The sequence below is a fragment of the Rattus norvegicus genome, chromosome 2, assembly GCF_036323735.1.
Source record: "Rattus norvegicus strain BN/NHsdMcwi chromosome 2, GRCr8, whole genome shotgun sequence".
Taxonomy (NCBI): domain Eukaryota; kingdom Metazoa; phylum Chordata; class Mammalia; order Rodentia; family Muridae; genus Rattus; species Rattus norvegicus.
The window spans coordinates 30,794,293-30,819,849 of NC_086020.1; the positions used below are offsets into that span (position 1 = coordinate 30,794,293).

Consider the following 25,557-nt stretch of genomic DNA (forward strand, 5'->3'; position numbering starts at 1 on the left):
TATGATAGAAACAACTGAATAGAGATTCAGACTTAAAGACACTGGGTCAGACACTAAACCTCTGAATGGTTCATTGTCTATATATTGTGTCATTGACAAGATTACAACAGTAAGACAAACGGCTGGCTTGTCTTTAAGTGCTTCATGGCATGGGGAGCAGAATACTAGCGACCCACACTGCTGAGGGTTCTTCCTAAGGACAGCCACTCTCCTGGCAGCTCTTGAAGAAAGTAGAACACCTGTCCGACAGAATGTGGTTTACCCGTAGGCTGGCCATGTTGGCAACCTCCCTCACGTACAGCCTCCAACCATACCAAGATAACAGTTTGTGGGTGCAGCTAGAGATTGAGTTAATGGCATCTGTGAGCTTCCAATGTGGGTGCTGGGAACAGAACTCTGATCTAGAAGAGCAATGTGCTCTCTTAGCCAATGAGCCATTGTTCCGTCTCTCCAGCCCAACGAGGAAAGTTCATGACGACCCTAACCTCACCTGAGATCCTTCCTTACCAGTGATGGACCAATCATCGTCTCTGCTGTACATTTCCCATAGGTCTGTGGGTTCTTGACACTGAGACCACAGCCATAAACAGAGGGTTTCCTTACAGTATGCTTGAACAGTAATCTGGGCCCTTGACTACATAGCAGCAAAGCATCTATTTTCCAAGCTTTCTTGCTGTGTGAGAAAGGAACTGAGCTCCGGACATCTGCCCATTGTTCTGCCACCCGTTAGGCAGTGGGTCTGAGATCCACGCTGGCAGAGCTCTCTGTTATTGTTCCAATGACATGGTGTTTAGCTCACTCTGTCTCAGAAACCTTGTCCTCAATCCACACAGAACTTTTGCAGTCAGTGTTGGCTTCAGCCAATGCTCGGTTAAAACTCAAGATTCTCTAAGAAGAGGAGCGTCTCTTTGCTTTGATCTCAGGATGCAGTCTCTAGGTGAGAGGCGAATGCTTTGATTACGGAAGTGTCACATCTAAGGCTGTACCCTGAGAGTCTATGAGCAGAAAATGGATGTCCCGTTAGGGATCCCATCTAAGGAGCGAGACATACATCTATAAGGGGAAACGTTTTTGAAGAAGACTTTAGCCCCTATCTTGTGTTTAGGGGCGAAATATTATTCTCTGAAAGAAAAGATGGTATAATACACACCCATTTAAATTCTGTGAACTTTTTGTTAGCTTCTATGCATACTGTGTTTTTCTGAGAAGTATGCATTATTTGAAATCATTAAGATTTCCAACATCTGACAGGAAACAGATCAATAATCAACACCTATAAGAAAAATCCAAGATATTCAAAGGCAACTGTAACTTTAAGACTTAAAATAGTTGTCTATACCAACTCACTAAACGATTGTACACACAATTAACTTCTGGCCTAATAAATGTGCATTAGATCAAGGGGTTTTTTGGACCATATAGTAATATGATATTCTCCGTATCAGTACAACTTAGTAAGACTACACTTTGACTCGCATCAGAAAAAAAATGTGTTTATTTTCAAGTGCACAGTAATAATATACCTTGTCCTCTTTCAAAGAGGAACGCAGTATAGAATTGCAAAATCAAATAAGACCACTGACAAGAAAAACATTACAAGCTTTTGTGAGTAAGTAGTAACCTGAAAAAGTACATCCCAAAGGCTGGAATGGCTCTGGGATTTATGAAAAGGGAAAAGATGTTTCAGATGAATGGTTTGTTTAGTGCAGTAGAAAATGTGCAGGGGTGTCTTTGTTGTGTTCATAAGAAATCTAGGTAATAAACCAAGCATGGCGGGTCACTCCTGTAATCTCAGAATTTAAGAGCCTGGGACAAAAGGATTTCCACAAGTTTAAGGCTAAGTTGGGCTATAATAAGCTTATTCCAGGCTGAGCTACAGAGTGAAAGTCTATCTCTAAAAACTAAAAGTAAAACGAAATTAAAAAATTCTATATCACCTGAAGTTTCCCTAGGTCTCCCAGAAGCTTTGAATACAGTCAAGGTATATTCTTCCCTCTAGAGAGTTTCAAGGAAGCAGCAAGAGAGAGATGGGGTGCCCTCATGCAGATGGGAGGCAGTGGATAAGGCCCCAGCATTGGTCATATTCCAAAAAGATGGATGGATGCCCAGGCTTTGTGTGCACTGTTTAACCTTCACAACCATAACTCCCTTCTATCTCCCTCCCACCTCTTTAGTTCCTTTCTCTGTCCATCTATCCCTGCTCTTTCTTTCCATATCCCTCCCCTTCCTATACTTTCCCTTCCTATGTTTTCATCCCATCTTCTCCCTTTGTGTGTGTATGTGCACGTGTGCATATGTGTATGCATGTGTGCATGTGCATCCGTGTATTGCATGTGTACGCACATGTGCATTGTATGTGTATGCATGTATGTATATGCATGTGTGCATGTATGTGCACATGTGCGTGTGTGTGCATGTGTGTATTTGTGTGCATGTATGTGTATATGTGTGCATGTGTGTATGTGGACGCATGCATGTGCACATGTGCATGTGTATGTATGTATATGTGCGTATACATGTATGTGTGTGTATGTGCAGTTTGTTGTTGTTGCTTTAAGACAGTTTCTCTGTGTAACCCATATTGGTGTTAAAGTGCTAATCCTCCTGCCTCTACCTCTGGGTCCTGGGAACACAGAGATGTAGCATTGCTGTCCCTCATTCTTATTTTTAAAGGAGGCTTGGAAGATCAAGAGTTGTAGGTTCATAGCTAAAAGAGGATCAGTCAGGGTTTGAACTCAAGTATCTCAGATACCAGTGTCCATGTCCTTCTGTCCTATCCATGCCTCTTCCTCCTTTGTTCCTTCATTCAAAGTATGCTGGACGGGCACCAGACTCCAGTGACTAGAGGTATGTCATAGTCACTTTACTTCTCAAGTCAGGGTTTATTTTGGTGCACAAATGGAGGTTATAGCCTAGCAGGATGGGGAACTCATAGGGCAGGAGAGTAAGGCTGCTGCTCATGTTGCATCCAGTCAGGAAGCAAATAGATGACATCTAGTGCCTAGCTTGATTTTTCCCTTTTACTTGATCCAGAATCCCATGGTACCACTCACGTTCAGGGTAGATCTATCCTTTTCAATAAGTTCTTTCTGGAAATCCAGAGATGTGTTTCCATGGTGATGGAAAACCTAGACAAGTGACAATGGTGTTTAACCTCGGGCACTACGTCATTGGATAAATGACAGTGCTGTAGGCTGACTTTACAGTGATGGAAAGACCTCAGCAAACCTGCACCAGCAACATGGCTACTTTCTACTGTACAGCACTAACTGGAATGTGGGGACCCCTGATATCAATCATAGCCTTCATCCCTCTGCCTATTGGTTGTCCCTGGAGATACTTCATCTGCATATCACATGCTCCCAGGTTTCTCCCAGAAGCCATGTTGGTTTCTGTGTTTGCCACTGTCACCCTCCCAGTCAACCATGGCCAGGTCCAGCTGCTCCCTGCTCCAACACCAGGCACACCGGGTTTCCAAGGCCACCTCTGTTCTGCCCATGGCTCTATCAGTGGACAGTTGCAAAAGGCTAGGGGAGCTGAACTGCTCACCACTCAAGCGTGTTATCATTCCTTGCAGCAGCTCCTCCCCTCAGTGAATATTCATTATCGGCCTTCAGCAGAGTCAGCCTCTTAGCTGGACTTGAAGGTTGCCAAGGCAGAACATGGAAAGACACCAGAACCCAAAACCTTCAACACGCGTCTTCAAGAGGAGTGAGAATTCTAAAGTTCAAATGCAAAAGCAAAGTTTTCTTGCCCTGACTTCAGGACTGCTGTAGGAAGGCAGAGGCTCCTCTGACTCGTTGGTTCTGAAGAAATACTATGGCACAGCCACTGGGGCAGACTGTCAGTGTGGGGAGAAAGGAGGCCCTTTTACTCCTCTTATGTGTAGATGACTCAGAAGAAAGCCTGATTAAGAACTGGCACGCACCTTTGGCAAACTAGCGATATTTTATAGTGAAATTATGTCCTCTTTCTACCTAAGATCTTATGGGGAAGTATCTCTCTAGCACTACCAAGACATCTAAAGGATTCAAAAGACTGCCCGGACACCTTTGCATTCATTCCGTGTGACCCAAGGCACTGTTTGCAGTTCAGATGTTGGGAGAAGAGCGTCTTGCAAGCCTTTCTTTCCCCCAATTAGGATCAGGAATCCCATACTGCAGGATTAAACTAACTTTCTGACTCAGGGGAAGACTGGTCACTTTGATAAGTGCATAGGATAACTTTGGTTGAATGCCAGTGGCCCTGACAGGAACCTTGAGAGGTCTGCCAGCTTCTTGTCATGTCATTTGGTCTTTGGGAGCTCTGAGCACCAGTGGCTCCGTGATTCATATTCTACCTTCTGTCTGAAGTCTCTAAGCTCTCCTAAAACAAAGAAAATAAAAGGGTCAAATTTCTTCTGTGGGTGTGGGGTGTGGAGTTGGCAGGCAGCCTGAAAACCAGAGAGAGATTCTCTTAGAAAGAGAGAAAGAAAGGAAGGAAGGAAGGAAGGAAGGAAAGAAGGAAGGAAGGAAGGAAGAAGGAGAAAGAAAGAAAGAAAGAAAGAAAGAAAGAAAGAAAGACAGAAGGGACAGAGGGAGAGAGGAATAAGGAAGGAAGAAAGGAAGGAAGGAAGAAAGACAGACAGACAGACAGAAGGGACAGAGGGAGAGAGGAATAAGGAAGGAAGAAAAGAAAGGAAGAGCAAAACAAACCAAGACACCTCTACATCTCCCCTGTTGAAATCCTTCTGTGGAAATTCTGGTCCTGCATTTTCTAGACACATCCGAGGGAAGCTTACAGTCAGGAAGGCAGCAAAATGATTGGGTTTCTCTGTGCACATAGAGTGATCATTCGGATTTCCTGAACATCTTTTATTTTTTGTTTGTGCTCAAATTTGAATATTTACAAAACCAAACAAATGAGGAAAAAAAAAAAAGCAACTACCGCAGCAAAAGAGAGCAGCCTGCGAGTACGTGGCAGGCTGGCAGGCTACCCTGTGCCGGGTAGAGATGGAGAACATGAAGTGCTAGACTAGGTGCCATCTTCCCGACTGTCCTCCTAATGGGACAGTAGAAAGAGCGCAGGCTCGGGCTTGCCGTCTGACAATCCTACTGGTGTGGAGCAGAGGCACAGCTCAGGCAGTGCCGCTGCACAGTGCCTGGTTCTTCCAGGGCTACACATTGTGCCTTTGGTTCAGAAGCCACTGAGCTGCACTAGGAGAGCCAGGGCCAGCGTGCACCCCTCCTTACCACACATCCTACAGAGCTTTTGAAAACAGTCAGTCACATTCGCATTGGGTGTCAATGTTTCTTCGTCATTAGTCCAGAGAGGGGCGTGGCTCTTTTAGAAAACACATTCATCTGAATAAAACAAAATGACACACCTCTGGGATCTGCGGTCCCCAAACTTGAACCGTTCTGTGCCCTAAAGAGACCCAAGGGAAAACAGAGAAGGACTTCCAGCAACTAGAAAAATTATATCACAGAGGCTAGGGATGTAGGTCCTTTTGGTTTACCTAGTGTACATGAAATCGTAGGTATTAACCCAGCACCACACAAAACCAGGCCAGAGCCAACGAGTGCTTGAAATTCATTGTTAAAATGATTTCTCCACATCTTTATTATAATGGGCATTCTGGAGATTTTAAAAGTTATTTTTTTCATGTACATGCTAGAAATATTATACAATTGTCGCCAAGATCAACTCTTCTCAACTCTGTTCAATCCTTCACTGTTGGTAGCCACAGTCTCTAGGATTAGAGGGGAAATTACAAATTGTAAGTCTGGATATAACTTATTGCTTTGCCGATTGTTTCTATGTGATCTGAGGGAAAATGCTAACAATGAAATTACACCTGAAAGGGTGACAGGACTGTGGCCATTGTGCCGTGGATACTGAGGGACAGTCTTTTGAGTTATGAAGTCATAACTTAGGGACAGATCATGTCATAGGCCAGAGTGAAGTTCCGACACACCCTTACTGTTGGACTTTCATCCTATGCAAACTCACTGTAACCTTCGGGCACGAACTATTCGTCAATGGTAATTAACAGTAGGTTGAGTGCAGACACAAGAATTCATCGCCGACCAAGAAGCTAAAAGCACTTATGCATAAAGGGCATATGAGCTGTCTATATGAAAGTTAGACAGATCATTACCTATGTGAACACTGTTATTAAAAGCATGATTAACGTGACCTTCACGGGAGTAAAGTACAGGACGAATGTGTACACATAGACAAACATATTCACTCATCTCCAAGAATCAGCCTTTAGCCATTTACTAGCACACTGCTAATGGGGATGCCACACCCTTCTCTATCTGGTGCTTCTAGTGTGCCAGCGAAATGCAAGGGGCTGCTTGGAAAGGCTGGCTCTGGGGTAGAAGGACACATGGCTCTCGCTGGGGACCCAAGTTTCATTCCCAGCACCCACGTTAGGTCGCTCCCAACGGTCTACAATTCCTCCATGGGGTTCGACGAGTCTGGCCTCCACAGGTACCTGATTTCACATGCACATGCACGCACATGTTAACTAAACACTAATAATATCATAATCTTAAAAGGAAAAGAAACTCTGCTTCTCCCCCCGGCACCAAGCCAGTGTGTTTGGGGAAGGACACTCAGACTTGTGTGCCTTTCTGAAGGCCACCATAGATGAGGGGCAGGAGGAAGGGCAGTGCAGCTTCGCCCTGGGCCACACTACCATCCGGGTGTGTTCCCCAGACCTCGGATTTTTCTTTTGTGCTTTCCATTCAACTCACATGAGTAAGTTGAGAACCTATAAATCACAAAGGATCTTCCAAACAATGTTAGTATGTAAATATAAAATACAGCATTAACTCTCCATCATTAATATTGAAGAGTGAGTCAATATTTGATAAAAAAAAAATTGTCTCAAGGGAATGTGCCTTTCAGCCTGGTTCTATGCCTCGCAGACTTATTCAATTATCATTTAATTACCCGGTTAAATGTCATGGCTTACAAAGCAGGGATTAGATTAATAAAAGCGTGAGGTTTATTTTCAACCAGTCCCACATTCGATAGATTTTGTTCTACCTCCTCTCAGGGCACAGAATTTACATTAGCCTCCCGCACCTGCTTCTGTAGGGAGCCGAGTCTGTTTGATCACCCCCCACCCCCCTACACTTTAAAGTTGTTCTGGGTTCGTCATAGTTTGCTAGTCTTTCAGCTTATTCTCCACCCCACCTCTTCTCCCCTCTGGGAGTCTTAGTTCTATAGCAAACCAAATACCTTAACTAACAGTCGTGCCGAAAACACAGAAATAGAAAGCAGACATTGGGCCCTCGCAGAACCGTCTAGTTTCAAAAGAAGGTAGGACACCATGCAGAGCAGTTTCCAAGCCAGCACCTTAGGACTGAATGGCTTGCTGGTTAATTCATCGCCCCATGGTTGCTATAGCAACCCCTCCACCAGGAAGATTTCTTGGCACCTAAATGGACTTTATTTCCCTGACATTCAAAGAGGAGAGCAGTGACAGTGTCTAATGAGAAGACTGGGTGACATCAAATGGCTCGCTTTTCTGCTTTTCCATATTGGGCCAACATTCGGGTATTTTGAGCATGGTCTTTTGTCAGTCCTGGAGGGCAGAGGTGCGTGATCGTGGAGTGGGTGGAGAGGAAGGGAGGGAGGGAGCAGACAGACCCCAGGAGGGCTGAGGGGAAGGCTGGAAGAGCAGCTGAAACCTGGTGGGCCACTCGGGCCTTTTGTTCCCCTGCCATCTGTGTGCTGCGGTTTTGGGAGTGAAGCCAAAGGCACGTTACCTGTAGTGTGTTCCCAGAGCCAGGGCAAGGCAGCCAGTCCTGCCTCAGAAGCCTCCCATTATGCAGGGACATAATAGTCTGGCAAATAGAGTATCTGAACATTTGGGTTTATGAATATTGAGCAAAAGTCTTCAAATGCATTATGAAAATGGCTCTAATTGAACAGACATCTGAATCCCATGAGCTCAAGGCCACACTCATTTGTATGTTAAGTGCGACGGTTGTATAAATGAGGGCTGTTTTTCAAAAGAACCTGGTACACTCTAAGGGGGTCCTATTTAACAATTGCTCTAAAGTACAGTAAGGTCATTTAGCTGAAACTGGAAGGCACATATTTAGTTGAAACTGGAAGGCACATGAGAAAAGCGTGTGTGTGTGTGTGTGTGTGTGTGTGTGTGTGTGTGTGATTTTCAGATAATGAAAATATAATCAGATTATACACATTTGAAAAGTCACGATTTGCAAAATACCACGTATCCTTGCAGGAAGTCAGATGGACAAGCAACATTAAAATCCTTAAATTAAAAACAAACTAACTCTGACTCAACAGTTCACCTCTACTAATCTGTCCCAGGGTAATCATCGCCACATAACGTAAAGCACTGATGACAAGCCAGTTGACTAAAATGCATATTGTAACTTAACCTTCGGAAATTTTCTAACTGTAAAACGCAGGGAAGTGGTTAAAAATCACCTATGGTATATCCACGTAAACAAGCAGAGTACTTTGCAGCCATTAAAAATACTAAGGTATGTTTGGCCAAATGATGGTCATATTAGCAATATTAATGTTGCCACTACTGTCTAGATCTGGCATGTGCCCCACGGGCATATTTATAAACAATTGGGGGATGTGGAAACTGTGGGAGGCGGGGCCTAGTGGAAGGAGTTAGGAAGTGATGGGCTGCAGGATATGAAGACCTTGGGACGTTCTTCTCTCCTTTGTTCCCAGTTGTCACAGGTGAGCAGCTGAGTTCTGCCACATGCTCCCTGCTATTGGGTCAAAGCTCTGAACCATGAGCTGAAACAATACTGTCCTCCTTTTAAAATGGCTATCTCAGGTTTTTCTTCACAGCAACCGAGAGTTCACTAAAACAACTGGCAAGCTAAACAGACAAGGCGACATGTATGAACGGCCATTCCCTTGGCCAACAGCGGACGTAGTCTGAACAGCAAAAGCTTTCAGACGCAGTAGCATTTCAATGGCGGATGTCTCTGTAGAACAGAATTATAGGTGATTTTGCTTTTTGTTTTTAAAATTTGCTGCGCTTGTTTACACCTTCTGAGTTTCCCATGGTGAGTGTATCTTGCTGCTTTATACAATGTTATAAATGTATCGTACAAAGGAAACACCTTTTATGTTTACGTCTAGCAGTCGCTTATGTAATGCAGGACCAAGTTGTTTTAGGAGAAGGGAAATCTTGGCCAGATGTTTTAGACTCACTGTGTCCTGATAAACTCAAGTCCACTCTGGGAATTAATGGACAGAGATGCCCAGGTTTCCTGGCCTGCAGAAAGATGCATGCTAAGGTCCTTTTACTGATAATTCTTGACCCTGAGACCTCCATCTCTGGGACTCTCCTGTGTTCTAGAAAAACCAAATGACTAGAAGCAGTGAACAAGAAAACACAGCATGACAGAAAGTATTATAATTGGAGTAATTAATTATCAACTAAGGAGACTGATTCTATACCAGAAACAAAACAACCAACCAAATAAAAAACCCCAAACAAAACAAAACAGCCTTTCCACCAATATAGCGTAGAAATAGCTTGCTGGGGTTGGCACGGTGTGATACACCTGTAATCCCAGCATTTAGAAAGCCTAGATAGGAGAACTATTGCAAGTTCAAGGACATGTCATCCTGGTCCACACAGTGAGCTCCAATCCAGCCAGGGCTACATAGTAAGACCCTGTCTCAAAAAGGTGAATGTCTGGGATAATAGCTCAGTTAGGAAAGTGCTTGACACAAGAATGTGGACCAGAGTTCAATTCTCCCAAACCCACACAGAACAAGAAAAAAAAAGTCAGGCAGGTGACAAAATTGAAATCTCAGAATTGGTGAATTGAAGACATGGATCCAAGGGGTTTCACTGGACAGCCATCTTAGTCTACTTGTTGAGTTCTAGGCCAATGAGCAAACCTGCCTCAAGAAAACAAGGTGGGTAATTCCTGAGCAACGATAGGCAAGGCTCATGCATGTGCACGCACGCGCACACACACACACACACACACACACACACACACACACACGCACACACACACATCCAAGGCCACACACACAAGCACACACATGCAAGCACACACACAAGGCTTATGCACACACACACATGCAAGCACGTACACAAGGCATGCACACTCACACACACACACACACACATCCAAGCGCACACACACAAGGCTCACACATAAGCACATATGCAAGTACACACACACAAGGCTCACACACAAGCACACACATGCAAGCACCTGCAAGAGGGAAAAATTAGCCTTCCAAAATTCTTCAGGGTTCAACCCTGAGGAGGCACACTTACCTCTAACCTCTACTCTTGCTGAACTTCCTTGGGGGTATTACAGACAGTACCCGTTCCCTTTTTACCCCGTTCTCGCATTAGCACAGACAATAGCAATCAATCTATCGTTCAATTGATCAATCGATTAGAGTTTGCACTTTGGCTTGGATACCTGCCTTCTCAGTCAGTCAGAAATTTCCCAAGAAACATTGTAAAGGACTATAAGTCAGTCTACCAGGTTTGCGCTGTACTGCGGCACCAAATAAAACACCTTTGCAATTGGATAGCTTAGAACTCGAATGTCTGGGAACGCAAAGTCACGTCATACGTTTATTCTAATTTCTTTCAAAGAAAACGATATATATCATCCTATTATTTTACGTTACTAAATTACATAAAGGACTCTTAATGGCCGCTGAAGTTCGTTGTGTATGCCTATGTTAGTCTTGGCAGCACTTGCTCAAAACTATTACATTAACAGAGCTCCACGAATTTGATTTTAGAAAAAAAAATAATCCATCCTTGGAAGGAAAGTGTCATCACTTTCATGGAAACAATATCCCTCAGCAAACAATGCCCTTTATTTTGGCAACCTGTCCTTCCTGCCATCTGCCATTGCAAAGCACTTGCCAGGGTTGCAATAATAATTGAGTTAGAGGGGGATTAGATGTAATGAAGGGGAAGAAAATTGATTGCTTAATTTTTATTAACAGAATGCAAGAGAATCGTGAAGCCCTGCTGTGAACCAAAATGAGACAAAGAGGGGGAACGCAGAGAGGACTCCAGGTGGCAGGAGTGTGTGTGCACACACATGTGCAGTCCTCCACAGAGGCTGAGGAGAGGCCAGTGGATAGGTGAGTCGGGGACTCGGGAAGGAAGGCTAACAGACAAAGATAGCCAGAGCTGAGCAGATGTGCCTGTAGAGGAAGGACACGGATGTCTGGAACTCATGCATCTCAGCTGGGAAGGCAGGCTGAGCTCGTCCTGCACTCTACCTGACAGGGATCCCATCCTTGCTAGGTTGACGGTAGGTTGCAGGGATGCATGTGGGCATGGTGATTTCTGGTTCCTGGCCTCCAACCCCAACGGCGGCTAGTAACCTTTATGGGCCCCGGGGGTTCCTAAAGAGGAATGCAGAGGCTAGGGATACTCAATAGGATGCTGTACGGACATGCATGAAGCCCTGGGTTCAGCATCAAATATACTGAGCATGCTGGTATAAGCCTGCAATCTCAGCACACGGGAAGTGAAGGCAGGAGGGTCAGAAGGTCAGAGTTCAGCTTTGGAGGTGGCTCAGTGGGTAGGAGAGTTTGCTGAAGAGACATGAAGACCCAAGTTCAAATCTCCGTCATCCACATAAAAGGGCTGAGCCTGACAATGATTACCTGTAACCCAGGGGTGTTACTGACAAAGACAGGAAGAGCGTCAGGGTTTGCTGACCACGAGCCCACTCCCAGGTTCAGAGGAGACCCTGTCTGTGGGTAATAAATCAGAGCGTGGGGAAACAGGATGCCTGAGGTCTTTTCCGGTAACGGTGCGCATGCCCCCTATGTTCAGATGTACATATACTGAACACAAACAACACACACACACAAAAAGCGCAAAGTCAATCTCGGCTACATAGTGAGTTCCAGACAGACTGAGCTACATCTGACCATATCTCAAAATCAAAATAAAAATTGCGTTGATCTGCTGCGGTCAACCAGACTGTATTCTGCTTATCATTAAGGGGCACCCACCCTACCGTCATACGATGTTCCTTTCTTAGAGGAACCAGTGACTCCTGTAATCTTCTTGCCCGTTGTCCCTAGAAGCAGCAGGAGTCTGAATATCCCTTACCTGATTACTGTGGATTGCAATTGCTGATTGCAGATCTCCGAGATGTGGAGTGAAAGGAAAAATGACTCGGAAAGAGAAGGCCCTGGAAGTCCGATCGTCATCACACAGGCTTCCGCTGCCAGCCGATGGGGCAGATGCAGAGACCTACAACCAAACCTTAGGCGGATAGAGGCCCCAAACTGAAGATCTCCCTCAGGCTCCTCCTCTTGGGGCTCAGGGAACCCCCGCAGAAGAGGGGAAGGAAGGATTGCAGGAGCCAGAGGGTTGAGGATACCAGGAGAACAAGGCCCACAGAATCAACTAAGCAGGGCTCGTAGCAGCTCACAGAGACTGAAGCAGCGATCATGGAGCCTGCATGGGTCTGTGCTAGGTCCTCAGCATATATGACAATGGTTTTTAGCTAGGTGTTTTTGTGGGATTCCTAGCAGTGGATGTAGGATTATCTCAATTCTTTCATCAGCTCCTGGGACTCTTTTCCTTCTATGCCTTGCTTCCCCCAGCCCTGATAGGAGGCTTTGTGCCTAGTCTTACGGTACCTTGTTACATAGTGTTCAGCCCATATCCCTGGGAGACTGCTGTTTTCTGGAGGGAAATGAAGGAAGAGTGAATCTGGGGAAGAGGGAAGGTTGGGGGAGGCTGGGAGGAGTCGAAGGATAGTAAATTGGGAACTGCGGTTGGAAAACAAAAAATAAATTAAAAAGAGAGACATTCTGATGACAACGCCATAGCATCACTGCAGGACTGTCCCCTGCCTCCTTAGTGTAGCTCCACACTGCCAACTGTCCCTGGGGACCTGGCAGTGTCTGGCTCCCTCTGTAAGGGGCACTCACGATCGAATGTGCCCAGATCTCAGACAGTGCATTCTCTCCCATTGATTCCAAACTCCAGAACTCCCTCCTATTTGGCTTCTTGATTCTGGGGATCAAGTTCGTAGTTTACTCATAGTATACATGATGTGAAGTGGGTTTTGTTAAAATTGTGACAGGCTCCTTAAAACAAAACAACAAAACAGAACAGAACAGAACAAACAAAAACAGCGTTGAGCCTCTCAATTTCCTTCTCTGAGAAAGGAAGGGAAAGCACACAAAGCCGAATTCTATGCCAACCGGTGAGGATGATGTGCCTATGGTCGCGTTACAATTTAGCTGATAAATGAGATTCCCGCAATGCAGGAGGGGAGGCGTAATATGGCACGATCATCTCTAAAAGAGAGTAGGACAAAGTAAGCTTGACTTATGAAACCTTCCAGGATATGTGAAAATATTCACATTATAAATGTCCTATTCCCTAGGCAAGATGGCACATGTCTGTGTCTCATAACTCTTGGAGGTCGAAGCAAGGTGGGGTGGGGTGGGGGTCGCTCCTGCAGTTGAGGCCAGTCTGAGCTCCACCCTGAAAGCCTGTCTCACAACAAAGTTTTAAACAAACAAACAAACCAGACTGCTATCACGTCGTGGTATGTGATATGCTCCACCAAGGGAGAAGAAAGAGGGAAAAAGAGAAATTTAGGGGAAAATGAAAGAACAGGGGGGGCTTTGCTAATGTATACCAAGGTAAGCTAAGCATGATGGAGCTGGGTGTATGATTTTTTTTTCTCTTTCCCATTTCTTCCTGCCTGATTTTGCTGAAGTAGTCATGGCTACTTACAAGTCAGAAAGCAAAATTTTAATGTTCTTAGGTTGGAAAGAAATATATACAAATTTTCCAAAATATATACAAATATATATACAAATACATATACAAATATATGTACAAATTTTCCAAAACTAATTAGGGACACCAATTAGGGAAAGTTATCTTATTAAATTGCAACACAAATGACTTCTGACAGGTGGTGTTTGATCATAAACCCATTGATAGAAGATGATACTGGTGAGGCTGTGTCCTAATAAACCCATGACATGTTGAATATACCAAACTCAGGAGTGCATCGAATTGCTGGGTATGGTGGCCCACATCTGTAATCTCAGCACTTTGGACACTGTGGCAATAAAATCGCCACTTGAAGGCCAGCTTTGGATGCCTAAGACTTCATCTCTAAAGAACCAACAAACAAAAAAGTGCCATTACAGAGTGATGACAGCATAGAGACACAGCGTACCTCGGAGGCTCCCTTGTCCCCCTGCCCCATTACTGAGCTGGCTCAGAACTGTAGCTCACCAGTGCTGCCTGTCACAAAGGGAAGGACCCAAGGATGCATTGCTGCTGGCCAGGGAAGAGATCAGAATTCAAAATCCCAGTTGCCCAGTGCCTGTTGCTGTCACAGCAGAGTGACGAGGAAATGTGGAAAGTGGACCCACCGTGGGTCAGGAACTGCCTGTGGTTTGAAATATGTGGCTCCGCGTCAGGTGGTGAGGGCTGCGATTCCATGATTAGCCTCCCAGAGGCTTCAGTTCATCATGCTTCTCCCACATTGTTGGGTATCACCAGGCTCCCTGGCTCTCCTGACTCCGTTCCCCTTTTCTGAGCTTGGTTGAGTCTGTAATTGGATATTTTCTGAGGACCAACGGCCTTTACACTGCCCTTTGCCCATGTGGCTCTCGTAAGTTGTTCTGTAACCGAAAATATGCAAAGAGATGCTCACTCGGGCTGCCCACACACACCCGAGCCAGCCCCAAATTGTTCTCCGCAGAGAAAACGCCTGAACTTGAGGTGGCAGGTTTACCTCAAAGTATGATCCCTAGCCTCAAGATCTCTCTCTTCCAACTGTGTCAGAAATTCGAGAGATGTGAGCCAATGTTCCTAGTTGTCTCAAATTATAGCATCGTCCTCCCTGACTCAGAGCAGGCAGTACATGAATTCCCAGAATATTTGGATAGTATCTCAAGGCATGAGCTGACCCAGGTATCTACCCATCGGACTTGTTAATACAGACAGCAGGTATCCACGGGCTTTCCAGAACTCAGGGATTTTCTCTGTTGACTCTGAGAGTCTGGGAATGACATCCCTCTAGGTTCATCTGAAGCTAGGCAGAGGAGGCCGTTGCTGAGTCCCAGTTACACAGCAATTTATGTGTGTGGCTTGGCCAGAGACTTTTTTAAAAGACAGGGTCATACTATGTAGTCCAGGCTAGCCCTGAACCTACGAACTTGCTGCCTCTGCTTCCTGAGTGCTGGGATTGAAGGCATGCATACTTTCTCATTCTCTCTCTCTCCTCTGTGTGTGTGTGTGTGTGTGTGTGTGTGTGTGTGTGTGTGTGTGTGTGTGTGTCTGTGTCTGTGTCTGTGTCTGTGTCTGTGTCTGTATTTGTGTATGTAGGCATATATACTTACATCTAATAGACCCCAAAGGAAACTTTTACCCCACATCATCTGAAGGATGGATAAGTACATGGCTATTTCTACTCAAGGGAATACTTTTCTTTTCTCATCAGAGCACTGGGGGGTTGAACCTAGAGCCTTACAAGGTCCTAACCTAATATTCTAAGCCAACACTCTACCACTGAGCTATATTCCCAGACCCTTTCTTTTAAACTTTAATTTTGACATGGGGTCTCACTAAGGTGTCCTGGCTGACCTTGGACTTGGACTTGTAATCATTCTTCCTCAGATTCCCAAGCAGCTAAGCTATAGGTCTAAGCAAGTGAGCTGAGGTAAGGGTACATGACAGGAAAGAGCAACCACGATCAGTCCCATGATGGGTGGATCTCCCAGATCTGATGCTAGGTAGGTGTGACAGATGTTGAAGCATGTATACATCATCTACGTGTGAACACTTACATCATGATTATAAAGAACAAAAGCAATCAATAGACCTACAGTGGTAGAATGCATGTTCTTCATCTTGGTGGATGAAGGGACTTCTAGGGGTTACAGATGGCGTCTCTGAAGAGATACTAGTTCATATTTAAAGAGCCTTCAAAGCCATATCCTCAGGCCACGTGCACTTGGGTGGACATGTCTAAATTTGCTCAATATGCCTCAATAAAAATTACATATAATAAAAACATATGGACTCGGCCTATGTGTACTTGATAAATGACTATGTAATACCCATATCCATAACATTTAATACTTTAATAAAAGGTTATTTGAAACCAAATGTGAAGACTTATAGAAGTATGCGAAAGTAAAGAAGTGGAAGCTGATAGAACTGGTGCAATGCACATGGTTAGCCCTTCTCCTGGACCCTGACACTTGCCTGCAGGGTTTCCCTGCACTTGGCTGTGCGCCATCTTGGATGATGGAGGAGTACTTTGCACAGAGGCTTAGCAGTTTCATTCGTTGGCTTCTGGGTTCTACAGCACTGAGCAGGGTTCCTGACCCCTCAGTGTCTCTCGCACGGGAGCTTGGAGCTTGGTCAGCATTGTAGAGGCCCCAGGTGATCGAAAGAACAGTGGTAGCTGATGTCCTGCGTGAAAGTAACGGAGGCCTAAAAATGACTCTGTGGCCTCCTAAGCCTTAGGGGATGTCTCCTGGGACGCATCAGGCCCTCCTGTCAGTATCGACCCTCTTGGCTTCCTAATTTAAATCTTAATTAAAATTTCAGTTTGGCTATGTGCGACTTTGAGACCATGAGAGATTTTTCATCTCCAAAATGGTGTTGAGAGGAAGACTTGTCCTAGAAAATGCTCACCCTGCAAGATGTACGGATATTTGTGATACTCGTGATCATTCTTGCTCTCTTCTGCCATTAATATGTGACAGTGCCTTGTCTTAAATTCAAAGTGATTGGCCTTTGAGGTGAGCCAGTTATTAGAAGACACAGTCCTCTTACAGAACACCGTGAGAAAAATCACCCAGCTTCCAAAATGCATGCGGAATTACCCAGCACTGCTCCTTTAGAAACCTGAATGTAGAGAGAGCCACATGTGGGGACTTCTGAATCATTGGCTCTTTGAGCATTTCCCTTATGGGATATATTCATGAGAAACAGAGCCACAGGCCACATGCAGTCAGGAGACAACCAAAGCCTTGTTGTTGTGGGCATATCTCTGCTGAGGAAGCGAAGGCAGGGCCCTTACAATCTTAGAGCACAGTTAAGTGATTATCCTACAGTTCAATGCTCCTGAACGCAGCTGTACATTAGCCTGGAGGAAAATGGAGCAACTTCTTTATAGAACAAGAGATCTCGGAGTGGGATGCTGAGCCAGGCAGCCTGCCATGAGCTCACTGTCTTTGGCAACAAATGGAAACAGAAATCCAAGAACAGCAGCTGCCCGGAAGCTTCCCAGCAGGAAGCAGCAGCACCCACAGCATCAGAAAAATCCAGAGGGGTCAGGTGGGCCCAGAGTAGGCTCTTCAAGGGTCTTGAGGCTATGAAGACATGGGCCTGAAGCACATACAGCCGGCGCTTGCCTAATACTACTTAATGAGAAGAGTGTTAAGTTGAAACCTCTAAAATCCGTCAAATTGTTTAGGGTCATTCATAGAAGTCATCTCTGATCCAAGCCCATGAGACTGTGGAGCATTTGCATTGGTAGGGGCTTGAGGATTGGCCCAGTGTAGCCCTGTACTATCAGGGGTATAAGATGAGCATTGTCAAGGTTACGGGACGAGTCCTGCCAGTCACAGTAGAGAAAAGGGAAGGGACTAAATCCCAACCGATCGCTGCTGCAGTTTCTCCGCACCTATCCTGCTGCTCTCACTATACAAATGTGAAACTTCTACAGTTAAAACATCAGATTTAGAGTGGGGGACGGTGGTGGTGCACACCTTCATTCCCAGGACTCAGGAGGCAAAGGTGGATCTCTGAGTTCGAGATCAGCCTGGTTTATAAAGCTAGTTCCAGGACAGCCAGAGCTGCACGGAGAAACCCTGTCTCAATCAAACTAACTAACTAACTAACTAACTAACTAACTAACTAACTAACTAACAACAGACCCAAAGCAGCAACAAGAATGACATCAAATGGAGGGATATGAATGGCACCTGAGACTCTGATGGACCTGAGGAGAAGTGGAGTCGAGTTCTTCACTGTCCCAGATAGGCCCTGTTTGCTTGTTTTGAGGGTTTTGTTTTTCAATTCTTGGTGACTCTCCCAGAAAACAAATACCCCCCTTCCAGGAGTAACCAGAGAGTTAATAAGTGACTGCAGAAGGTGACAGGTGCTGTTGGGTGCTGGGCAGCTTCGCAAGGGAACTAAGTCAACATCAGCAACACTTGCAAGGGCAGAACGTGAACCCAACGAGACAATCTCCTTCTCTGCAGACAAGGTCCCCCAGTCTCAGGAAAAACTACAATTCTCTTTTTGCTCAAGTGCCTAGAAAACTTGTAACTGCCTCTGTATTTACCGGCTAGAACAAGTCTCTCCAACCTGATGCGTCCTGCTCCTTAAATAACATGCCGTGTTTATTAAGCAGTGGCTTGTGTCAGGCACTGTTCTGAGAGGTTTCTTACTTGATCCTCCCCACAGCCCTGGTCAGGGGAAGGATCTTTACAGTCATAGCCATTTAGAGTGAGTGACTTCCCAAGGCCACAGAGCCATCTGACCTCCCAGCCCTGCCATCACACACTTCTAGAACAATCACGCAATAATGGAATCTCGGCTCTGCTGCCACCAAGAATTGCCAAAGCCCCGAGTCCAGCAGCCCAGGGGTTGTGAACACTCTCTGCCTGATCCTGAGGGCCAGCAGAAAGAATGGAAACAGGCAACCTCGGGAGGTAGGATGTGTACCAGAGGCCTGAAATGCCCTACAGTGGGAAGAGGGAACTTATAAAGTCCACCTCCAGCAGAAAGACAAGGCATCAAGTGAGGGATGCAGTTGTCATCCCACAGTCAAAAGCTCTGACCCAAAATTGTTCCTGAAAGAACCCCAGGGTCAAAAATGGAGAAGAGCCTGAGGAAAAGAAGGTCTAGGAACAGCCCCAAATTGGGATCCAGCTCAAGAGGAGGCCACAGGGCCTGACACTATTACTGAGGCTATGGGGCACCCACAAAAAGGGGCCTATTGTGACTGCCCTCCAAAAGACCCAGCAAGCAGCTGAAAGTGGCAGATGCAGATATTTGCATCCAACCAATGGACAGAAGCTGCTGACCTCTCTGGTTGAAAAGCTTAGGAAAAAGCTGGAAGAAGCTGAGGAGGAGGGCAACCCTGTAGGAGGACCACCAGTCTCAATAAACCTGGACCCCTGAAATCTCTCAGACACTGGGCCACCAACCAGGCAGCACACACCAGTTGAGATGAGGCCCCCAACACATATACAGCAGAGGGCTGCCAGGTTTGGACTCAGTCAGAGAAGATGCACCTAACCCTCAAGAGACTGGAGGCCCCAGGGAGTGGGGAGGTGAGGTGGGGTGGGAGGGGGGATGGGGACATCTTTGTGGAGACCAAGCTGGGGTAGGAGGTTGCGGGGAGGAGGTATGGGATGTGGCACAGAGGGTGGACCAGGAAGGGGATAAAATCTGAACTGTGTAAAAGGATTAAATTTTTTTTTTTTTTTTTTTTTTTGGAGCTGGGGACCGAACCCAGGACCTTGCGCTTGCTAGGCAAGCGCTCTACCACTGAGCTAAATCCCCAACCCCAAGGATTAAATTAAAAAAAAAAAAGAAAGGAAAAAAGTCTAAATAAGGGGGGGCAGCAGTGTTGATCAGCTTAGTAACAAAACAAGATCAGAGAACACATGTACAGGGAGTTTGGAAAAGCATATCTTGTCTAAAGCCAATAGATTTCAAGCATGCTCTGCGGTATTAGTTATAGAACATAAAATCCATCACTCTGTGGACAATTGGATGAAATGAGGACAAGTGCGGTATATTCCCTGAACAAACATTCCCCACACGGGGCAGTTCACAAAGATAAGCTAACTTAGCTATGCAGCGTTCACCATCCCCAGGCTGTACTTAGGACTGCTTCAACGAGGGAAGCAGGAAAAGCCAGCCACATAAAGCCCCGGGACAGAGTACTTCCGGTTTGACATAATACTTCCGGTTCACAGAGGAGCCACTCCCCTCTCTCATCTGTGATTTCCAGCTCCGTTTCTTATTATAGTTAACTTCCTCCATCTACTCAGACCTCTTACTACAAACCAGTTTCCAGTGTTGAATGCGTGAAATGGGTACTCAAAACTGTTGCGTTGATTGATCTGACCTGGTTTTTCCTATTCGTTTATTCATTCATAAAAGGATTCTGTTCTCTCAGGGTAAAAAAAAATGGCTGAAAACAAGGTGTCGAAGATGTCTATATCCTAGTGAGAATTGTCCCCATCAGCGGACAGCTCTCTACAGGTACTAACAGGAGATGGCTGAGTAGTTCCTCCTATTCACTGGTCAAGACTCTCACCCCGACCCACTAGGGACTAGGGAAAGAGAATCCTGAATTCATGGGTGTTTGACAGGGCCATGAACCAGCCCCTGTTAATTCAAAGGAACAACAAGGAAGTTATTTAAAAACCTGTGGGAAACTTACCAAAAAAGGAGGCGGGGATTGACATTAAACATTCCAGACTAGACATCTACATAGACAATGGGACAGGTGGCATGCCTTTGTAACATCCTTCCCGACAAAAAAGAGGAACTACATTGTGGAGGGGGTTGAGGTGTGCAAGCTGAGAGGAGGGGTAGGTGGGCATTGTGGGAAGCCTCTGCCTCTCACTGGTATGTATGGTCTCTGTAGGCCTAAGGGACACATGCGTCAATGCCCCCAGTTTCTCTCCAGTAGATCTTTGGAGGCCAGTGCTCTAGGGTCATCACCATCTTCCTAATGAGGTGAGGGCTTTGCAGTAGTTTTACCGTTTTCGAATCTGATTGGCTTATTTCTTTATCACTCATGAGCTCCAGTTCTGCAGAGATCTGGTTTTTGGTTTTTTAATTGTCCTTGGTTTATTGATCCTGATCTGGTTCTTTCCTATCAAGGGCAAAGGCCAAGACTAAGTTTTTGTTTTGTTTTGTTTTGTATTTTAAAAGAGCTGTTGACTTGTGGTGTCTTTGCTGTGTTCAGTACCTGCCCATCTCACAGGATAATTCGAAGTTCAAACACTATCAGGATAGAACTACAGGCTAACGGCTGTCCTTTTGTGTATTGATTACTAATAACTTAAGAGTTGTTGCCATTTCTGTGTGACACACACATTCCTTTAGGCTACCTTCAAATCAAGATGTAGAGCTCTCAGCTCCTCCAGCACCATGTCTGCCTGCAGGCTGCCGTGTTCCCCACCATGATAATGAACCAAACCTCTGAAACTGTAAACCAGCCCCAATTAAATGTTTGCCTTTATAAGAATTGCCTTGGTCACAGTATCTGATCACAGCCATAAAACACTAAGAAACCTTACCTCCAGGTGAAACCTGTACCAACCCAAGCCCCAAGCACCAGTCGGGGGGAGAAGGGTACCCCCTGGACTTGTGCAGCACTGGTCAGGAGTGCAGCCCCACCCACATAAGTTCAGTTGATTATTCTCTTCATTTCCCAGTCTTCTGCGGTGCCGCACTTTGATCTTCTTGACTCTGTTAACATCCTGCACTTTGCCCTTCTGTCACTGTAGCTAACTGGTTTCAATTCCCAGCTTTAATTTGTAGATCTTCAGCTGTCCTTATCCCGACCGCTCGCTCTGCATACTCCCCTCTTCACAGCTTTCTGTGGAAGGGTTTACTGGCTTCTCAGCCAAGCTACACATAATGTTAGTAGACTGGCGTCTGTGCGATTTGTATGGGTTTCCTCTTACCCCTCCTGTCTAGTGAACCACACACCCCGACTTCAGATCACCTTTAACCTTTACTCACATGTTTTGATCTCTGTATGAGAAACCGAGAGCTAGTCTAAGATTTCTTGATAATCCATTGTCTGACATCCAAGGATCCAGCCCGGCGTCCTGTGTAGACCGAGCTGGTGCTCCACCATTGTGCAGTTCTGACCATGAGAAATAGTGGATGCTTTTTTCCAACAAGCTCTTGTCCCAGAGGTTCTCAACCTGTGGGTTGCAACCCCTTAAGGGACACACACACACACACACACACACACACACACACACACACACACACATATATAATATTTGCATTAAGATACCTAACAGTAGCATTAGAGTTGCTAAGTAGCAAGGAAATATATTTTATGGTTGTGGTCACCACAGTATAAGGGATTGTATTAAAAGGTGACAGCATTAGAAAGGGTGAGAACCACTGTACCTCCTTTGTGGCTAACCTCACTCTCTACTCCTCCCCTCAGAGATCCCTCAGACTAGGTTGACAGTGGGGTTATTTTCCGTGTCCTTGTTTTTTTGTTCCAGCTATAATTTTATTCCGACATTTCCCATGTAACAATAATGTTAACAATTCCAGCATGGTAACTTAGTTTATTCCCGATCAAGTCAATAATTAATCTAATTATACTTAATACGGACTAACCTAATGCTTCTGAAATAGTTTTAGGTTGAACTTATTTTTTTTTTCGTTGCTTAAGCCATAAAAATAATTTTTACTCAACGGCCTTTTCCAATAAAGAACAAAATATTTTCTGTGTCTTAGGCTTGCCTTTTGCCCTGGGAGAAATAAATGAATAAATTTGTTTATAAAATTACCAACTGTAGCTGAGCATTGGGAGTTGATATAACCCTTTACTTGCCCACCACCTCAGTAGTGTTTCTCTGATCTCTGTCATACAGCCTGTGTTCATTGAAGATTCCCTCTGCAGGAAGTTAGGATAATTAACCTGTGGATATAAGAGATTTGGCTGTAGTATGTGGTGGGATTCAGGCAAGCTGAGTCTGCACTGAGCTTCCAGTATCCCTAGCCGGAATGCTGCTCTAATTTATACTCAAGGGTAAAAATTAAGGTTACCTCTTGGCAGCCAGCCATTTTGTTGCCCAGGTTCAAGCTGGGGCTTCAGGTTGCAAAGCTGCCATTCTGGGTTCTCTCTGTTCATGCTGTGTGGTAGGGACCTTGCTTCCGGGCTTCTCACCTGCACTTCCGTCGCAACTGCCCTTACCACGTGACTTTTATTGGACGGTTCATTCATGAACACAAGTGGAAATAACTCTTGAATTGAAGGCTCAAATTCATAAACACAGATTTTTCCTTTCTACCCTGTTACGCGCTTGTTTCAAGATTCTTGAGAACCTCACATTTCTGCAAAGGCTCGTCTTCAACAAGTCCCTAAAGATTTCCATTCGCTATCAGTCCCACAACAACGCACGCACTGAATCGCAAACAGTCACCCCACAGAGAAGGGAGGGAGAGCTGTCTTCTCTTAGGCTTCATTTGGCTTTTCTTATGTCTGAAATCCCCTGTGATTTTCTTGCTTCCCATTGGTCTCTTAGCTATAAAAAGATCCTGAAAGACGCCTTTGTTGGAAAGGCCCATGGAGGCACAAAGAGCCCCATTTTAGAAAGGCAGCAGAGACCTGAGTTCCCGAGGAGGTTGAATCACATACATCAGAACTCTTGCGCGCTGCCTACCATGATACCATGCCAGGAACAGCGTTTCAGTGGCTCCCTGCTATCGTATTTGATTCCTCGGCAGGCAGCCCCACCACCCAAACTGTTTAGCCTTTCTTATAGAAATCCGTCTGCAACCCTGGGCAGCTGTTGTGTTTCCTGAGCTCCTTGGGAGATCTGGCAATGAAAATACCTTCCTTGAGAAATGCCAGCTCAGCACACCACAAACTGCTCATGACAAAGTAGTACATTTTCACTTTGGGATGGAACAAATTGTTTGAAATAATAAAGGAACAAGCTTGTCTCGGTTCCCACCTGAAACTTTCACTTTAACGGTTATTAATGTAGCTCAATTGCTAGGGTGCTTACCTAGTGTGCACAAAGCCCTGACACCCACTTCCTGTACCTTCAGAAAAGGGTGCAATGGCTCATGGAGGTAATCTCAGCATTCAGGAGGAAGAGGCAAGAGGATCAAAAGTTCAAAGTTATTCTCGGTTTTATATGCCAAGGTAAACTACATGAGACTCTGCCCTAAAAAGGAAAGAAAAGAAAGACTCTATTAAATGCATTCAACTCGGTTGAAGGGAGAAGAATATCTGAGTTCCACTGTGACTGCCATCCACGATGTGTTCTTGTGAAGTGTGTTCTGTCTTCAGAAAAAGAAAAAAAAAAAACGGTGTAGTTTTAAGTCCTTACATGTGATGTCAATAAGCACAGAAATACGTGAGCAGCGTTATTAAAAGGTAACATGTGACCAATGACTGTGACAGGTTCATTCTCCACTGCTGGAGATGCTGAGAAACAGTTGAGTTAAATGTCAGAGCTCAGCAGCTTTATAATCCAGGGGGCCTGGCCAATCACATTTGTTGAGTAAATATAGAACCGAGAAGCAGATGAGAGCTATCAAATCTAAAAGCAAATCATAACTTCTGATCCCCTCAGAGGCCTGCTTTCTTCCACACATGCTGGTTCCAGACCCCCAGCACTGTCACTGAGAAGGGACACCGAGGACTTCCCCACGGCTGAACTCTGCCCAGTGGGTAGCAAGATGCACCTCCAGGACGCTCTCTGAGAGGCAGTCATGGTGATGTTTGAGAGCATGAAGGGTCAGGGAGGCACGTGGAGCCAATGGTTCCTTCACACATGGGGACTGTAATGAAGAGTGGGGTCTGTGTCAGTCTTAGAGAGGACGGGGTTCATGGCCAAACCCTGGATCTCGACCATGTTTGAAAAGTCAAAGAGGAAGGAGGGGATAATAGATGGAAATGTAAGGCAAATATAATCATATGATGGATATATGTATAGAACTGTCAGAAATTAAGTGATTTTTGACAGAATCCAGGTGTCACCATTTTTTAAAGCACCATGTTAGTTCTCACAAAATTAATCACATGTCACATAGACCTACACGCTATAAGACCTAGCTTGTGTGCAAAGATTTGAGGATGCAACTAGAGACTTTCTTGTTACACATTAATCGAGTGCTTCTCAACCTTCCTAATGCTTTGACCCCTTAATACAGACCCCAACCATAAAATTATTTTGTTGCTACTTCATAGCTGCAATTTTGTTACTTTTATGAATTGTAGTGTAAATATCTGTGTTTTCCAATGATCTTAAGTGACCCCTGTGAAGGGGTCATTCAGTCTCCAAAGGTTGAGAACCACCGTATTAATCAATTACATGTTACATATTATTGTACAGAGCTAGTCACATTATTTATAGCATGGTTATAAAGAAAGTATAAATTGGCAAACCCGGTTATAAAATGACATATTTCTGCTTACAGTCTTGCTGCAACTGTTTCCTCAAATAATGATGGATTTTCACAATAATTTGGGTACGTTTCAACGTCCTTTCTGCTTACGACAGGCAGTTTACTTAAATTAAGGGGTTTGGTTTTTGTTTAGGAATGTCTCTATCATATGAGAATTTGGTCCATGTCATTATTTGATCTCATTATCTGGTCCTACCTAAGGACAATATCTTGGCCAACCCAAAATGCGGGGCAATAGAACCAATTGCTATTTTGTACTTATAAAAGACTCCCAGAAATAAATTTTCAAACACAGTGAATTATACAGCTCCCAAGACAAAGAAACTTGAAGACTTACTTCTCATAATTAATTGTTA

At 45.0% G+C, this 25,557-nt stretch overlaps 2 long non-coding RNA genes across 3 annotated transcripts in view; one reads left to right on the forward strand and one right to left on the reverse strand.

The window, feature by feature from the left end:
- Positions 1-23,096, reverse strand: part of LOC102551152 (uncharacterized) — a 70,317-nt gene extending 47,221 nt beyond the window's left edge. Inside the window, exons 1-3 of the long non-coding RNA XR_010063713.1 lie at positions 22,829-23,096; positions 21,776-22,700; positions 12,116-14,667 (exon numbers count right to left, since the gene is read on the reverse strand). This is a non-coding gene — a long non-coding RNA (uncharacterized LOC102551152). The remainder of the gene's footprint in view (positions 1-12,115; positions 14,668-21,775; positions 22,701-22,828) is intronic.
- On the forward strand, positions 7,361-16,061 carry LOC134485581 (uncharacterized). Of its 2 annotated transcripts, XR_010063714.1 has the most exons (3): positions 7,361-7,592; positions 10,990-11,130; positions 12,149-12,835. It is a non-coding gene; the product is annotated as an uncharacterized LOC134485581 (long non-coding RNA). The 2 variants fall into 2 exon arrangements; XR_010063715.1 differs by lacking the exon at positions 7,361-7,592 and having other exon boundaries at positions 10,957-11,303; positions 12,149-16,061.
- Positions 23,097-25,557: the final 2,461 nt, after the last annotated feature.